An 18,456-nucleotide genomic window follows, 5' to 3' on the forward strand; every position below is an offset into this window, starting at 1 on the left:
CTTAGAGCAAAAGGGAAAGAAAATAACGTGGTCATGTTACGCTTTAATTTCACCACGCGGGGCCGAGCGTCTGGCTGTTATTCTCCCCGAGGTCCTTTTTTGAGAGCAACAAAAAAAGCCTTCAAGGGCATGAAAAACAAACACCAGAGCCATGTTGAAATTCTGCTTGTTTGTGAAGCACAACACACCCCTCTTATCACCCCCGCAAAAGACCGTCATTAGCTAGCCGCATTGTTAGCCCTGTGTATCTCAAGGGGCCCTTTAGACTAGACAAGTGAAAATGGAGGAAAAACTCTGTCAGCTTTGGCTTTTTGATTACATGACGCCGGTTCTAAAACAAGTCAAAACGAGGGCTGGGCTGTCATTTTTACTGGTAAGAATGGATGGTTTATGGTGACTGGAAGCAATGGAGACTTATGTTTAGCGCTTAGCGGTTAGCACGTCTGCTTCAAAGTTCCGAGGTTCGGGGTTCGAATCTTGGCTCCGGATGACTTTTGTGGCAAATGACTTAACATGCTGCACTCGACATTAACCCAAAGGGGAGGAGCTCGTATCTGCTTTAACCCAGCTGCTATTTTGCGGGTCAAACTGACTCACCGTCTATTGAGAAAAATTGTTAGCGTAACAAAAGAAATGGATTGGGGCCTTATTTTTGCTTTTGTTGTTTTAATGACATCATCGTTTTTAAATCAATCTTTTTTCATGATGCATATCTTGATTGGTGAACTGAAAAGAGGGAGTTTATTTCAATGACTGAATACTCACTGACCAGCATGGTACTGCTATTGCTATTCAAAATGTGGCACAGAGGTGAGGGCATCAAACCCCCAATATTATGCAACCGCATAGATGGGGGGGAATTTGAGGGTCTGATACTATTCAGCAGGTGTCTCCACTGTTCGAAATCAATTACCACCAGTCAGCCAGTGCTTAGAGTTGGGGTATTGTAAATCAGCTTGGTGTCAAGCCAGATTAGGGACTGTAACGGCCTGTGGAGTAGAGCTCTTTGGCCAGCAGAGACCCAATTCCGAGGTATGTGTGACAGTAACCATGACCCCCCCCCCCACCCCCCCTACCGGCTGTAATTGTTTGGCGATACTTTCAAATGAAATAAGAGATGGAGAGACAGATAACGATCGTATCTTTTTTTTTAAGAGGGGCTCGGCTCGGAGCGTCGCAGCGACGCGATAAATAAGGAACGCCGGAGCCCTGCAGAGTGCAAGCTGTTACTTTTGCTCTTTTTCCAATACAGTTTCTATACCTTTAAAATGTCAGAGGACTGCAGGAAAATTGTGGGATCAATGAAAGGGATTGCTGAGGGGAAATATCGGAGTGGGTGGCATGTGTTGTAAACCAGTCCCGAGAATCGAATGGAACCGGGACGAACATTCTGATTCTTCCGGGATCCTTTGTGTTTTGAAATTTGTATTTTCTCAAACTAAATGTTGCTACAAAATTAACTTAAGTAAAAACATATTTCAGCACACACACCGTTGGTAGCTGGAGGCACGCTAAATGTAGTTGTCCGTTGCTAACTCACTTATGGGTTACCACTTGAGACTCACCGAATGGGTTCATTTGGCACAAAAGAATTTGACAAGATATTGTTTGTGTACACATGAAGAGGACAAAAGAAAAACCTTGCTCTATTTCAAACACAATAGTACTCCAAAGTTAGATTTGTTAAAACCCTATTGTACAATGAGGGCATGCAATTGTAGCTTTGAATGCCCAAATTCTTTCACGATTGTCTACAAAGCGAAGACTTGTTTCGTTTAACAAGAAACTATGTTATTGCGTGTGTGGTTCAAGGTTGATTGAACGCAACATTGTGGCGGAGTTTGATGTGATATTACGGCAAGTGTGCACTTTCACACATAAAAACAACATCACAACATTGCAGGAGAAGTGTCGGGCGTTAACTTGACACCCTGACATTGCGTTGTGGAATTGTTTCACACAAAGGCGCTGTCCTAGCTTTGATTCTACCTCAGAAGAATTGACAGGTTAAGTTTGTACCGCCAGGTCTATATAGGTGTCATTCATACGGGGTAAAAGGTGGGAAAATGACAGGCAACGCAAAAGGGGCCATCCCTACAAAACGTGGTCAAAGTTTATCGTACCCTGAGGAAGTGAACTGTCTCGACCGCTGGAAAACTATTTATAAAGCGACGGGAAATAAGAAGGAAAATGTAGGTAGCATAAAAGGAATGCTATTTATATAGCTGACAGATTCCCCCCCCCCCCCATATTGCCTACGCATTCTGATCGAGGTTTAGCAGACCCGACCGCAGTACATGTACCCTGGCGAAATGAACTGCATCGAGTGGTGGCAATGTGTCTCAACTCCAAGGTTGCTGGAGAAACAGACACTTGTATGCGATGAATAGTAGGGCGAAAAACTTGGTTGTGTTTATAGAGGTGAATTTGTGTGCTGCGACGGCTATCAGCCAAGCAAAACCATTTTTAACATCAGCTCTTCTCCTAACAAGCCTTTCTGTCTTTGGTTGTTTCTCTGCTCCTGTGGGTCAATTACTCCCTCTCTGTCTTTTTGTGTCTGTCTGAGCCGATTTGCTGGAGCAGATGGGACCGTATATCTTCCATGGCTCTCCAGAGGCCGGGGGATCTAAAATGTAAACGAGACGAGTATGGGAATCGTTCAGACTTTCTACGTATTCCAGTCTACTCAAACGAGATCTAGTTCAGTCTGCCTTAAATCACGATTAATGTGATACAGAGCAATTAACTTCAAGTAGGAGGTCCTTATACCTGATCCTAATTGATGTAGTTGGACACTATATGTACAGGGAGGGAGTCTCCAAATTCGATGCCAGAGGACTTCTGGTTGTCAGTCAATTGCAGGGCAAACAACCAATCAACCAAAGAACTTTATTTAATTTCAGATAACTTGCAATGTGGCCGCATTGGGGATCCCGCATCGAAAAGTCAGACGTCAGACTTTCACCTTAGAGCACCTTGCAGGTAATGAGGTCGTATCTGGACATGGAATCTGTCATCGGGGAAAAGATCATGCTTCATCCTGCCTCTCTCGAGGTGGCAGCCCTGACAGGTGGAAAGAGTGAGGAACAACATGCGAGCGCTCCGATCGATCGCCAGCCGACTAGCGAGGTCCATTATAACGACAAGCCAGAGCCTTGGCGCAATGACCCGCACTCCACCGATGGCCTCATTACTAGCTACGGATGTCTCACTGGGACCAATCTCTCTTGTTCGCCCTCCCGTTCTGTTTCTCTTGCCGTTTTTTTTTCTCCCTCTCAATATCATCTCCCTTTACAAACGGTTGGACTAGATTTGACGCTCTGAGTTAATGGAAGTCACTTAAAAGCAGCGAAACCACACAATATTCGAGTTGACGTGGCAAAACGTTTCAGATTTAGATGGGCGCGGTATCGGCTGCGATAAGGAAACAGCCGCTAAGTGAAATATTGGCCACCCCTCAACCTGTCTATCAACAGATACGCTATCTGCTCCACTTACCCTCACACCCGTTGTTCAACTGGTTATTTTCAAATCCTCAGACCTTGGAAGACTTATTTATACCCTTGCCCTACCCGCACCCACTCGCTCGCTCAGCAGTGCAGCTGCAGATAGGATTTACCTGCCGTCCTAACAACCTCCAGACTATCAATTACCACCGTTACCAGTTGTAGAATCACTGTTCTCCTGCGTGCCGAACAAGAAACGCACATGTCAAGATGGGCGGGCAACTGCCGGATATTTCCATCCTAGAATTTGTTGTGGCTTGGCAGTAAACATTTTTTACTGACCGGAGCTCACTTTCAATGGAGCTCACTCGCTCACAGGCCCAAAATAATTGTCTCAAAAACGATGCAGAGAATTTGAACCCAGAACCTGAGAACTGTGAGGCAGATGTGCTCCGCAGATAAGCCGGACCCATATATCTCTCCAAATTCTTCCTGACAGGTCATCTTGTTCTCTTGACAATTATTGGGCCGAACACTGCGGCCGCCGCATGGGTAAAGGACACGTCACTCACCCTCTTGCCAAGATCCACCCTGACACCCAAAGTGCCTGCTGTCGGGTCACCAAACGATAAGCCATCACGGTGATCAAGCCCAAGTCATTCCGTCGACTGGTTAAACGTCATCCCAGTCAAGCGTTGTTTAGACCGAAGGCATCGCTTTTGATCCCCGAGGCCGAACAACCATGCGGGAGACAGACATCAGGTAACAGGCCAGAGGCTAACACTTCCAGTTAAAGCCCTGTGAGGACACCTTCCGTCCGTGGGTCATATAGGCATCTTGTGAAGTAAGAGCTGAGGCAAGGAATTCCTTTTGTGCGAGTCATCCACATCCTGCAGCAGCCAGCAGTGGTGCCATGATCATTAGGATAACACATTCAGGTCAAATGTCACGGTCCCATGTTCATGTCTGTCGTCTTGACCCTTCAGATGAGTTCCCTGGTGCGCCATTTGCACGAACACAGCCACGACCCAAATGCTGGTGATCCCTCCATTTCCTAGCAGCGCTTGTTAGGACGAGTAGGGCAAGCAGAGTCTGTCATGTTTACTAATGTTGGAGCAACGCCTTTATCAGGCAAGAGATTTGTAGGGGAAGAGGCAGGGGATTAGCCATCAAATTGCCAGGCAGACAGCATCCCCGCTGCAGGGTTGCGAAGCGATAATCTCTAGAGCTAGAACGGGGAGATCCCGATAAAGATTTGGAGCTAGGTCTGGACTGCTAAAAAGGGGAGATGGGGGGGGGGGGGGCTTCAAAAACTTCACGTTGTTACTTGAGCCTTGAGCACATGGTGGTTTTCATATAAAATATTTTTGCTAAGAACAATGATGACTGGATGACAGAGGAATATTTGATAGAAAACACTATCAATTTTTATTCTTAAAATTATCAGAAATGTGTTACGTCAGTGATTAAAACTGATTAAAAGTTTTGACTTGTAGAGTTTACAGATCATGTCGAAAATGGACTTGTTCTTTAACTGATTTGTATTGGTCTCACATCTTTCAAACACAATAACCTACCCTTTGACGAGGGGTGTGAAGACTTTTGTATTCACTAGTAGTCACTCTCTTTGTCGCCCTTGCCTCCGTGGACAATACCGCCCAGACGCAGGAATGTCTCATCAGCCTCCAGCATCCTTTACAGGGCCCAGAACGGCCCAGAAAAGCAGTGCGCAGTCTATAAATAAGTCAGGCGTACTAATGAAACCAACGTCCATCCATCTTCCTAAAACGAGCCAAGGACTTGGAAGTCAAGCAGAAATGGAATAGGGAAAAGCAAAATGTCTCAAAATGCAAGTCTAGAAATGGCTTGCTATTATACACAGTAACATTTTAATGATAGTCAGACTCTGTCATGTTTTGTCACGCTATGCCGGGCCGCCGAAAATGAGGTCATAACTCGTTGAAGCGGCGACAGCGGGAGCTGATAAAGTAATCAAGCAGAACGCGGAGTCGACACCCGACATTTGGAGAAATTGGGAGGGCCCGGGCACAAACGAGGGGTGTCGGGAAGCGGCCGCATAAATCTGCCAAAAGAGACTATGCTGCCAGAACGAAACGGCGCATAAATCAAGACGCCTTTTCCATTTTTATTTGGTTTAGCAACACAGGAGTCTAAAGGGACAGACCCCCAAGCTGTTTTAACATGTCAGGATTTTGCAGGAATTCCAAAAACGGCACACTGTTTTTATTTTGTCTACTGATTAAGTAGATTTGTGTTACTATTGAGTACAGCGGACCCTCGATTTTCATGATGAATCAGTTCCAAGATGAAACCAAATCAATATATTCAATTGGTGACCATATAAATCTAGTTAATGCAATGCAGACATCCGAAATATGAACAAAAAATGCATTTTAAATGTAATGTTAGCTTAACATACACAAAATAATGTACACAGTGACGTGATGATCCCTATAAGCATGTCACATGTACTCTACATTTTACAGTCTCTCACCCTTTATTTGTTCGAAAGTTTATACTGCAGTCCTACTGTGAAAAATATTCATCTATACCACTGCCTGCCTGTCTCATTATTCTCTTGTCTAAAAGCATTTCTGTCCTCTTCAGCAACTCTGTCGAAATGTCAACCTATAGAGCAGAGACGTCTTTTGGACTGTGCTCTTGCCCTCTATGAGCTCTCCCTGCTATTCCCGCGAGTGATCTTAGTGGTAAAGCAGAATTTGCACCCCTCCCTCCCTCTTTTATACATCTCATCCCAGCAGCCGTCACAACAAATGAGGCTTCGCGCTAGGAGCAAAATGTCACAACCGTGCCCGGAAAGTGACTATCAGCACAACTAAGACATCGGCGCGGTCGGTGGCGGCTGATTGAAGTTGGGCATGATGCGTGACTATCTGGCGCGTTCAGCCCCCTCTCGACTGCATCGCGCGGGACTGGTAATTAGGCCTCGTCATCACAAAGAAGATGTTTTGACCTTGTCGCCGGCAGGCGGTTTAATTCTTGGCGCAAAAACCAAACAACTTTGACTTCTTTGAGGCGGATCACAAACATAGCTGTTCTGCATCAAAGTGTCGGACATATTTTAACACTGCAAATTAGGCTTGGGGATTGTAGAAGAACGCGCAGTGGCGGGATTTGATTAAAAAGAAAATATCAAATGAATTACAACCTCTGACATTATAATTGCATGTTAATCCAATCAAAACATACTAGAAATTTTTTTTTTAATCTAATTCAGTTTGGTAAGGCACTCAACTCGCAAGGAAAAAAAAAAAAAAAAAAAAACAATTTCAAGTGTGCCAATACATGTAACTTAAATATTTTTGTTCAATAATTAGTTAAAACATTTTGGTTCTAATGCTTTCCTCAATATTTGTGGTTCTGGCAAGTAGATTTTTTAAATATTCAAATATTTGATCACCAAATGTATTATTTAAATATGTTGGCTTTGTTTATACAAATATTTCCTCAGATGTGTATCTTTTTGCCACTAAGTAAAGCCAATTATACATTTTAAACAGATATTTTTTGTGTTTGAGATTCCAGCAACAATATCAATATCATATGCCCATGTATCAAAGCATTATGTTTGGCCTTCCTAGACTTCGATCTGTGATTCAAAAGCTCGTGTCCCAACTGGGAAGAGAGCAATTAGGTAAATCCATCACACATTAATAGGCCATTAAATATCTACCCAAGTCACATGTGATGAGAAATCAAGTTGAATGGAAAAATCCATGGGCTCCCATCCATAATTACTTTTGAGGAATCCTACTGGGAGGAAAGTCGACAGATTGCCTGTGAGACAGAGTGTGATTCATTCCAAAGGAAGGCCTCCAAGTCAGAAAAGTGATATTTGTTTGCACAAGATCTAATAAAGATAAGGAGCCACTTCCCCGGATCCTGTCCTAGATGTCTCTGGTGGTTCCCCGCAACATTACTGAGGTTTAGTTGGAAAAAGCCGTGTGAAGTGTCACCGACTGCTATGGCGGAGGTGAAAGGGGATGGGGAGGTGACCCGCGGGTCACCCCAGGGTGGACAGGAATTGGCTTTGTTTAAATAAATGACCGAGGCTTTTTGTCTTCTTTGTTTAAGCAGCTCAACAGACCTTCTAACGGCCATGGTTGGGTTTTTCTTTTGCCTCAAGGTCATAGTTTAACCATGTGTCAACACAAGACGCATTTATTATCTTTTTGGTCCTGCAGCTGACAAATCCAGCGGTTATGTTTTGCGCAAAGTGGCCACAGTGTCTTGAGAATAGTAGAAAGTTACTTACAACAGGGCTGACAATGTTTACAACTTAAATAGGGTATTAAGTGAAGGTTATGCTTCGCAAAAGCTAAATTTGTGGCTTCAGAGCAATCCCCTCATCATCAAATAAAAAAGGCTAACACTGTCCAAACGTTTGTCATATTGACTTGTGGTTATTAAATAAAGCCTGTTACTTTAAATGAAACAATATGAGGGATAAGCTTTTGAGTGTGGCAGGTTCCAAAAGCAACATTTGTGGCTTTCGAGAAATCCCCTTGTTTGCAAATAGAAAAGGCGAACAGTGTTAAAGTCTGGAGCGATTGTTCCACTTTGGAGGTTGGACAACTCGTGAAAGCTAAATTTGTGGCTTTCTAGCACCTCCGCCCCTGCAAATAAAAAAAGCCACAAGTGTGCAAAACACTCACGTGTTTACATTTGCTTAAAATATAACAACAAGAGGCTTTGCGTGAAGCCTTTACGCGGAAGCCCCTAAAGGGTCACCAAAGCAAAACTGTATGGCTTTTGAAAGTTGCCCCCTCCTGCAATTACCTGGGATTTCAAAGTCTCTCCGTGTCCCCCTCAGACTGGAATTTGTGTAGTTGAAATTCTAGCCTGCGGATTGCCCGGGGAGATAAAGGCAACTGGAAAAGCAGGTTGTTTGGCCCTGGCGTGGGCCCTAATGCGGCGGAGATGGCAGGGTGCCTCACCTTAGCAGCGGTAGCTAGGGGGACATTCTATGGCCCTGGTCTATTCAAAGTCCTCTTGAATAAGTCCGGGGAGGGCTCGCGACAGACGGGGCAATTTGCCAGAGAGCCAGCCAATAGAGCAAAGACAAGACGAGGGTTAAACTATTGTTTTGGCTTACCAAGCAAGAGTGAGCAAGGACAAAAGGGAAGCCCACAAAAAGAGTGAAGGAAGAAAATACCTGACTGCTCGAGTGTGACACATCAACTTAGTTTGTTACTTTCACCACGTAGATTAAAAGAAGCAACTTTTGCCACTGTCCCACCGAGCCACTCGGCAATAGTTGTCCAATAATGCACCTGCGCCAGATCTCCTTCCGCCAAGATTTCACTCGGACAGAAAGTCACTGTTAACGTTCCACTTACCCATTCATGTCAACTCCAAATAAATCTTGTTTTATTCCCTCTCACTTTCAGGCACTTATTCCAGAGGGAAGTATGCTCTAATCCGCGGAAAGGCAATCCAATGGTATCCCAAAAAAAAAAACGGATTATCCCTCAGAACATTCTTCAAGGTGCTCTTCTTGTATTATTCCATAAAACGGGGGGAAATTAAAGTCTTCTTTGCCGTGTTACAACTCCAGCCCGATAGCCGCGTCTTGTTTGGGAACGATCCTTCAGAGAGCAGAGCTGGTTCGCACACTGAGCGGCGGGTGCTCGGCAATGGCACGGGAGAAGCCAAACCCACCGAGTGATGTCACCGGTGTCGGATTTCAGTGAGCAGCAAGGGGAGGAGAGCCGGGGCCTTACCTTGCTGCGCCGTAGCCAATGGGAGACCAATCTGCAGAGCACCTTCATGTAAAACTAAATTCCAAGCTAAGGTATGACCACACGTGATGTTTGTTTTTTTTTTAACTTGAAGAAACTGGTCTGCCTATCGTTATCTGTTACCTCACTTCCATGTGAAGGGAGTTAATGAAATCTAGCCGGTACGCAAGCTTGACATGATAAAGCGGGCCATAAAAATACATTTGGCGCCCTGCGTCATTTCTGCAGAAACTCACAAAGTGTGACCTTGACACATTCCCGGGGGAATGTGCCAATCTGACACCTTGCAATGAAAACAAATCTCCCAAGACTTCAGAGTATCTCGAGTGAACACTTCCATTTCTGCCAGAAAGGGCTACCAAGGAATTTCCTCATCGTCATGCTCAGCCTGCAAGGTGATTAGAAAAACGCTTAGCCCCATTGAAGATTCCATTTGAAGAGATTATTCGGTGCCCCCTACTGGCAGAAACGTACAGATGCAATAATTTAGCTCCGGACCATCAGATTTGCATTAAAAGAGACAAATTATGCAAAATGTAAATTCATCAGGGTTTGGAGTCTGCGTACAAGCACATTCAGTCCCCAGACACACTCGCACCAACTCCCCGTGGTCAAACTCCGCTAGCCACAGAGCTAATCATCCACAACAGATGTTCAAAAAGGTTCAGCGGGATTTATGACAGAGCTCAAAGGAACAGCCAAGTCAGCCTCCGGGCCCTCTTTATTCCCCTCTCTCCTCTGTTCTACAAGGACGAGCGATGGCACCAAGAGGAGGTTGTCAGCACAACCATTCTCCCCTCCCAAAATTCCCTTGCACTGTGAGATTCGCCATCCGAGACGACGACGGCGCTTTAATAGATCACCCGGCCTCGGGACCTTGAGGAAAGTTTGCTCATTTATCCCGGTAATACTGTGTGGACTGTAACTTGGCTCAACCGGCAATGCTTGGGCCATGTTCCCCCGTCCATGTAATGATTTTTTTTTTTAATCAGTGACATTGCTGACACTGCAAGTCACAGTCAAGACAAATGCTTGCAGAGGATGCCATTTGTAATCTCATGTAGTATTAGCGATTTAATAACGCATTAAAGACTCGAATCATCACCAGATTCCAGTACCGATTCTCACCACTACCTATGGGTATAAAAGCTAGCAAACATCTATTTTTGGTTTTGTTCATCGTAACAGGCATTCACTCATCTCAAAAGTACAGCGGCATTTCTTACGAAGTCAACTCAAAGATTCAAACGGCTTATGATGGGCTTCCGCAAAGCGGTAATGTTGACTGTCTCCTAGGCTCAAACTCCACCGTGGAAAATGGCGAAAAGCAATGTGTTCTACATTTCTCCGCGTCGCTAACAATGAGCGACAGCTTAATTTCACTGGAGGCTGCAGATGTGCGCATGCAGCAAGAGCGGCGATTGTTTTATCTCCAACTTTTTATTCTGGTTTTTGAACAAAAGCGGATATGGGTCATCTGATTAAACTATAATTCCAGCACGACAATATAATCACGCTCATTAAAAGTCCCCAAATCGTACAACACAAATATCTGCTAAAAATGGGAAGGAGAAAAAGACAACCGGCGCAGAATTTTGGGAACCCTGTCATTGCATTAACAAAGACGCGACTGTGCTGGGGGAACTTCTGGAGAACAATTAGCACCCACGCACCCCTTGAGAGAAGGAAAAGAAAGGGAACACGTTTGCCGCAGATGTAAACAGCGTAGGTGTCTCCAGTGAAATAAAAGGGCACATTCGCTTACAATCAAAGTGGCGAACAAATCTCACCGCCATAAACGGTAAAGGGGAAGATTATGTCGACTGGTGTTCAGAGACAATCAGTACCTCCAAGATTTCAAAATGGTGGCAATGTTAATCATTCAGTACCGTACGGAGAGACGCAACAAATAAGGCCCAAGTAGTCCACAATGAAGTTGATCCAAAAGGCGTCGAGTCTTGCGACAAGCTTTTGATAGCATGTAAAAAAACGGTTTGAAAGTGATATGGTGCCATTTCCGAAAGCCTCTCCCGGGGGCTTTACATGGAGCCAAAGCAATAACAAATGTCATTGCTGTCGTTACAGTTGAGCATAAGAATTCAATTTTCTTCCGACTGTTACTGTTGCTCTAATCTTTGCATGTATCTGACAAACGACTAATGCTGCACTTTCCTAAAAGATTTTGGAGCCGTGTTTGCGATGTTACAAAAGGCCGTAAAAAACAAAGACTGGACGGACACTCTGCTCTGTTAATGGTTAAAATCACGTCAAATGATTTATGGACACCGTGTTGTCAGATAGGGTTGTGTTAGCTTTCTTCAGTTCTGGGCATTATATTAAAGTCAATTTTTGGGAGAAAATGGTTTGTTGTGTGGCGGTTGTTCCACTCGCCCCGAACACGACGACGCCTGCGGGAATTTGAACACACAGCACAGAGGGACCCCCGTAATCATTGCTAAAACGCTAGACGAGAACCGTTGCCTGGGGTGAGACTCTTTTACTACTTTCCCCACCCCCACATTTGCATGGGCTTGCATAGACCACCACCGACACCGCCGCCAACCCCCTCTACAAAGAATGAATTTATAACAGTGACAAGCACCCATCCCCCCCGCTCATTCCACAACACTGAAAAAGGGGTGACAACCTTTTCAATCTGAAGGGAGCCTGGCGGCCTCAGTGGTACGATTCAAGCCGGTGGGGAAACAATGCTCGAGAGCTCGCCGAGGCTGATGAACACCTGGATCGAGCCAGACAGCTCTGCCTGGCAGTGGAGGGCCCCAGTCAACGTCTGATGGGAAGAGAGTGCGCTGGAGGCGGCAGGACAGGGGTGAATCTTTATCAATATCGCTGTCTGCGCAAGCCTAACAAGTCCAGTCTGCCAAAACACTCTCTCACGGTTCAGGGAAGAAAGCCTTCCAGAGAGTCAGGCTCGGGTTGGACGTTGGCGAGCGGCTGACAGGAGGAAGAAACTTCATGTCATTCAATTAATCCACTTAAAAGTAACAAAACAATCTACGCTTCATTCATCACCTCTGCGTTCGGGCCGTAACATTAAAACTCTCGACGTGAGCACGATTCCAAAGAGCTTTTTTGTTTTGTTTCTTCCTCTGCAATTGTGGCTGCGTGCCAGAGAGAAAAATGCTGACCTGTGTCATAAACGGCAAGTTGTGAAAGTTGGTGTGCTGCTGCTCACTACTGCTGATGGCCTCCGAACATGAATGCAATGTCGTCACGGCCAAAGACACAGCTGGGCAACACCTGTTACCCCCCTTCCCTCCCTCTGCTATTTACCGACACTTGGCTAGTGCTCTTGTCAACTTGTTAGCTAATTTCCCTCAAGGCTGCTACCCAAAAAAAAAAGCATGAAGCTCCTACAGATAAGGGGTCAGAGTCAGGCCACGATTGACAATGAGATTAACTACCCGGACTGATGTACATATTAAGATAGATCACTCACCACGGGGGTTCCGACGCGACAACAGGCGCTTGGGCCAAAAGGCAAATTCTGCCTGCCAAAATGCTTATTTCAAGCTCTTCCATGAAATAAATTGCTATTGATGAAACTGGTTTTTTTTTGTGTATCCATGAGCCAAAAGATAGACGAAGAAGGGTAGACTTGCTACAGCACCATTGATGCTAGTTTGCATAGCAACGGCACTTGAGAGAAAAGACACGGACAACGGTAGAAACTGCCCGGGACGGGGATTCACTCCGGTGGCCGAGGCTGTACTAATGTGCATATTTATGTGTCACTGCTCCCTTTCGCAGAGGTGGGCATGCCTCGTTTGCCGATATTGACTCGCTGGCTCCAGGTTAAAGAGTTAAGGGGAAGGGAAACAAGACGAGAAAGCGAGAACAACGGGGACGGGACGGAGCCGTGCGCATCTCCTACGCCTACTCATCGAAAATCAAAAGCAACAAGCACTCCAAATTACACTCTGCCACCGACAGCCATCGGGGTGAGCGCTCTCCGGGGGGACCGGCGGAGAGTATGCCGTCGAGTGCACGCGACAAATCATTTTTATCAGGCACCCCAGCGGGTATTGACAAACTGGGGATGCATTTAGATAGCCCAATTAGAAGGAGGAAATGAAGCACCGCCGAGGCACCGAGCCACCGGCCTCCCTCCTTCGCCCTCTGTCACCCCTCTGCTCCCCGCGGAGACTGGATGGCCCGCATCCGACGCACGCTGTTCAAGGCGATCCGCACTTTTGGAGGCGAACAACGTCTTACAGATGGTGACAAGAGTGGCGTAACATCATTTTGCACCACGCACCTCTTGTTTGCACAGCTGTATTGCTGAGATAATGGCTGCTACCGCTATAAGGATACTCCCAACGGGTGCCGAGGCATACAGCCAGCATGCGAGACAAAGCCTCCGGGGCCACTCTATACAACTTCAAAGGCTAAGTTAGCGATCGATGATATGGATGTTGGTTCCCATTTATCCAAACACATCGCAGCGGGTGACCTTCCTCGGCATACACCTACTCCCAAAACCAAGCAGGGGCTCAACCACCTTCTTGCTTTCGCACCGGTTTGCTGAATCTTATGCTGTGCGACAACACTTACCACTTAGTATCATTACTATTATTATTAGCGCATTTTCTGGACTATAAGGCGCACCAGAGTATAAGGCGCACCTTCAATGAATGGCCCATTTTAAAACTTTGTCCTTACATAAGGCGCACCGGACTATAAGGCGCACCATGATGTCATCATGTCAGATTTTTAATGCAAATCATTCTCCATTTTATCTTTTTTATTTCAACTTCAGACGCAACAAATTACTTTATAATCACAAAATAATGATCCATAGTCTTTTTGATTCATGATTCATAGTCTTCAGCGGGCCACTTATGATTTCATGACACAATGCTTCGGGCCAGTTTAAATTTAGGAATTTGGTCCATATATAGAGTGCGCTGTCGGCTTTTGAGAAAATAGTAGGTTTTTAGGTGCGCCTTATAGTCCGGAAAATACAGTACTATATTGCTTGATACAAATTGTAATCACAAAACATTGTTAAATTCTCAAATAAATGAAAAATACAAAACAACAATTCGACTATGAAATAAAAAAATAAATACTATAACATTAAAATCTTATTCGAGAGGTGAAACATCAAGTTTGTCTAGTGTATAGAACAGGGGTGGGCAAACTTTTTGACTCGCGGGCCGAACTGGGTTCTAAATTTGGACCGGAGGGCCGGACCAGGAGCAGATGGACGTAGGCGTTGTGTGACGTCATATAAGCGACCTGTAAAGGTCATTGCATAAAAGATCTTGGCCTTTAGTAGGTAGTAAAGCATGGATATTCCATACAAGTTTTTTGAAAACAAATGCATTTATTAACAGCATTAAAAAAATAATAATTCACTAAAAAACTGCTATCAGTGATTCTCGTAAAATACGACACTGTTATTATGAATAACAATCTCCATCACTTCAGTGCCTGCAGGTCAGATTAATGAAAGATGTTTATCTTATGAGATCACATCAAACGGCAAACATTCTGAGCAAATATATCATCTTGAAGAATCGGTGAAAGCATACACCCAAATAAAATAATCAAAACGGCAACACGGTGATGGGTATCTGAAAATCAGAGCAGAGTTTTAACTCGCAAACACCTGGTAACAGAGGTGAGGAAACGCGAAACACTTCCTTAAAGTAAGCCTTAAGAACTTTACAGGTTAAGATTAGTCGCAAATAGGTGGTGCATCAATGTCCTTGAGCATCCTGCATTGTTTGAAAATGAGAATGGTCGCTAGTTTCAATCCCTGCTATGTGTACAAATCATATTCAAAATGCATTTTTTTTACAATAAACTTGAGAGCCTCCCGTTCGTTTTCAGTGGGAACAGTGTTTTTGGTCTCCCTTTTTTGCTAGTGCGTCATAGTCTGGAGTAAAATTTGTTGTGGCAATTCTTAGGCGAGATCCGAGGTGTTGGTCCGTTTACCTTGATCTGTGACGGGTTGATGTTGATGTGGCTGAACGTCACGTCGCGTACGTCGAGCCAAATTGGCCACTCTTTTTTAACATTCGGCACTCACTTCTTTTTTTCGGGCCACTCATTTTAATGGAAGGATTCCAGGGGAAGGTTTGTGGGTGGCTTTAGCGCAAAACTGCATCTGAAAGCTCAGCGCACGAATTATAAGAATGCTGTCGTCAAAGCCCACGCTCTAAATTCGGGACTGATACGAATAGAGCGAGAGTGCGCCAAGTCCGTACTACTGAGTACGTACACGCACTTGTGAGTATGCACCGAGCTTTCTGACACGGCTTCCGGTAGTAAATGCGCAGGCGAGCGCTTCGCCATCTACTGGGAAGACGCAGTCATTGCAGGCAAAATGACCCAAAAAAAAAGTTTAATAATACAATTTGTTCAGGGTTGGCGGGCCGGATTAAGCGGTCCCGTGGGCCGGATGTGGCCCGCGGGCCGTAGTTTGCCCACCCCTGGTATAGAAAATGAAAGGTGCAGATAAGTGCAACAGTAACTGTTTAAACGTGTTGAATTATTAGGCTATAAAAAACACCAATCGCATTTGTTATTGCTTTGGCTCCATCTGCAAAGCCCAAGAGAGGCAGTTTAAATTCCACTGGAAGTTTGCACTTGCCTTGTGCAACTTTCAAACAGTTTCAAACAAGTTGGATGTACTGCCAAAAGCAAATATTGCTAGCGATGATGTCCACGAGCCAGAAGCCAAGTTGCATTACGTTTCTTTATTGAGTGAGATGTTTGGCTAGAGCGCTATTTCCACCCCCCCAAAAAAAACTGAATATATACGGTTAGAGCACAAAATACTACTGATAGCCACTAGCACTAGCTGCTGCTACACGTTAGCCTTCATCGACCAGTTCACCGCATTTCTCACAAAATTGACAAGGCTTGCCATACACTGCCATCCAAACGTCCCGTTTGGTGGCTTCAGAATTACATCTCGTTTTTTTGCCGATGATGTGGTTCTCGTGGCTTCGTCAAGTCATACTTTCGGCGCCATATTTGTATGACGATGTATGCTGCGAGTTTGTTCTAATCTAAAATGGCTGGCTTGGCTGAATAAATGTTGGGAAACACTGGTGTAGTCAAAGCAGGCTGAACAGTTTGATTGTGTCTTCTGTGTTACCTCAAACGCAAGCACACCACCGAGTTGACAAATTAAGCTTGTGACGGCACCGTGAAAACAAAAGCAGGCATTCGGATCAAAAGCAAACGGAGCTGAGGAACGAGAAAGGCTTTTAGCGGTAGGTTCGAGCCCCAGGGAACTGTGCCGGCACAGTCAAACGTCGACGCTTTCACGATCTCTGACAAGCATGCCTTCCGGATGCTTCCCCCTCGATATATTTCTGCCTCGCGCTGACGATAAGACGGCGGCACTCAAAACGACAAGTTGCTCAACTGGCTACAGTGGAAAGTGTCAACTGCTGCTTTAGCATCACGCCTTCTCCCTGTCACTTACAAATTCCGCCTAGCCCAAATCCAGCACATCCCCAAAAAACTCTCACAGGGGACTTTTCCAATGTAGGCTGCCTTCTGATGACGCCTTGCGTTTTTCCAATTTTGTTTCATTCGCACGTTGGAAAAGTTACAGGCAGCACCGGAGACACGTTAGCAAGTCTTGCATTACAACACGTCTCGAGCTTAAAATTATTCCCTAAACGGCTGCATTCACATCAAAACAAATTTTCCCATAGCAAATAATGTAAACCTTACAGTCTATAATAAAACTTTTATTACTCACTGAGGCAATGTCACATTTCAACATTCTTAATGGTTATAGGACGGTAAAAAGAAGTTAAGCTCCTGTGTGTCTTTCTGTCTTACCAAACAAAGCCAGAGGTCACAAGGACTGAGGGCATTTGTGAGTAAACTGAGACTAAATCTTTTTGTTTGGTGTGTGATTTCTTTTAAAAATGTAAATATGTGCTTCGACCCAATAAAAGTTAGGAAAGACTGCCACCGTAATGTGCCAGGGTGAATCCTTCCATGACCTTAAACCCCCAAACAGAATTTATTATATGCCTGGAAAAAATAAGGCAAGCTCAATCCTGTTTGGGCATGTCAAATTGAGCAATATTAGGGCTTTTTTTCCATCTTTCTTCAGCATGAACTATTGAACTCTGAAAGAAGCAATAAACAAGTAGAAACACATTTCTAATGCCCAAGTAATCCTCACACGGTGGTGGACATTCACGTGAGAGATGAAAAGCCTGCCTAGTGAAGGGGGTAATCCATCACTCACGCCATTTCGCTTCAACATGGGGTGCTTTTCTTTGACGACGCCTTGACAAACTGCAGGATAGTAGCCCGGTGTTGGCCAAAGAAAATGGTGGCGACGGAGGAAGAAGAAAGGAAGGCCTAGGCAGCAAATGTTACGGGAGCACGGCCGTTTCAAAATAATAAAGACAGATATTCATAATGTTTTCTAAATATACTGGCAGGAGCCTCGCAAGAACTATCGACTACTCTTCTCTCCATTAACCAGGCGCAGTGGGAAGGGGGGGCAGGTTAGGGGGGGTGACAAATGGACTTCAAGTGAAGCCCAAAATAATTACGGGAATGAAAAATTGAACACAAAGATTTTTATTATAGCACTGCTGCCTCGTACGTTCATAGACGAAGGATTAGTGGCTTCGCGAGCTCGCTAACGGTCGGCAAAAAGACACTTCTGGCTTTGTTACTTAATTTTGGAGCCGTAGCGTTCAATTCTTATCTCTGGAGTTTCTGATGCATTAAATCCACATTGGAAGCTTTGGATCTTTAGAAAAGGAAGATCCACCAGGGGGGTAAATGAACAAGGTAGTGCACAGATCTCGGCTTATGAGAGCCAAGAGGAACATTGAAAGCCCGCTGTGGCTCATCACAGGTGAACCTTACAATGTATCTTGAAGGAGAGAGCTCTTTGAGATGTGGATAAAAGCCGAGGAGGAGGGTTGGAATGGGTGACACTATTCGTATGAACTGCAGAGTGGGAACCAAGCAAGCACATTTCATCTTTCCACTGTATATCGTAGATGATGTTTTGTATCTTACACAGGCTCGTGATCAAATACGATTGAAACGCTAAGCAAAACAGCAGCGCCTCGAATCCAAACCCTAACCACTCATTTTCGTCCCAGGCGTTTTCCCATATTTTAGACCTACATTGCAAAGATTTACAACCCACTGGGGAACTGGCATCCAAGGTTGAATGAGCTATGAGGAAAGCATTAAATAAAAAC

At 44.9% G+C, this 18,456-nt stretch overlaps 1 protein-coding gene across 5 annotated transcripts in view; it reads right to left on the bottom strand.

The window, feature by feature from the left end:
- LOC133165058 (receptor-type tyrosine-protein phosphatase F-like) overlaps positions 1–18,456 on the bottom strand; it is a 116,230-nt gene that overhangs the window by 74,650 nt on the left and 23,124 nt on the right. For 2 of the 5 annotated variants that reach the window (XM_061294438.1, XM_061294433.1), the window contains exon 1: positions 8,828–9,132. The exons of 2 other annotated variants lie outside the window; for them this stretch is intronic. The gene's annotated coding sequence lies outside the window, so the exon portion shown is untranslated. Of the gene's footprint in view, positions 1–8,827; positions 9,134–18,456 lie in introns of those variants that run through there. One more of the 5 variants, XM_061294437.1, reaches the window with a different exon arrangement.

The sequence above is a fragment of the Syngnathus typhle genome, linkage group LG13 (assembly GCF_033458585.1).
Source record: "Syngnathus typhle isolate RoL2023-S1 ecotype Sweden linkage group LG13, RoL_Styp_1.0, whole genome shotgun sequence".
NCBI classification, from domain to species: Eukaryota; Metazoa; Chordata; class Actinopteri; order Syngnathiformes; family Syngnathidae; genus Syngnathus; species Syngnathus typhle.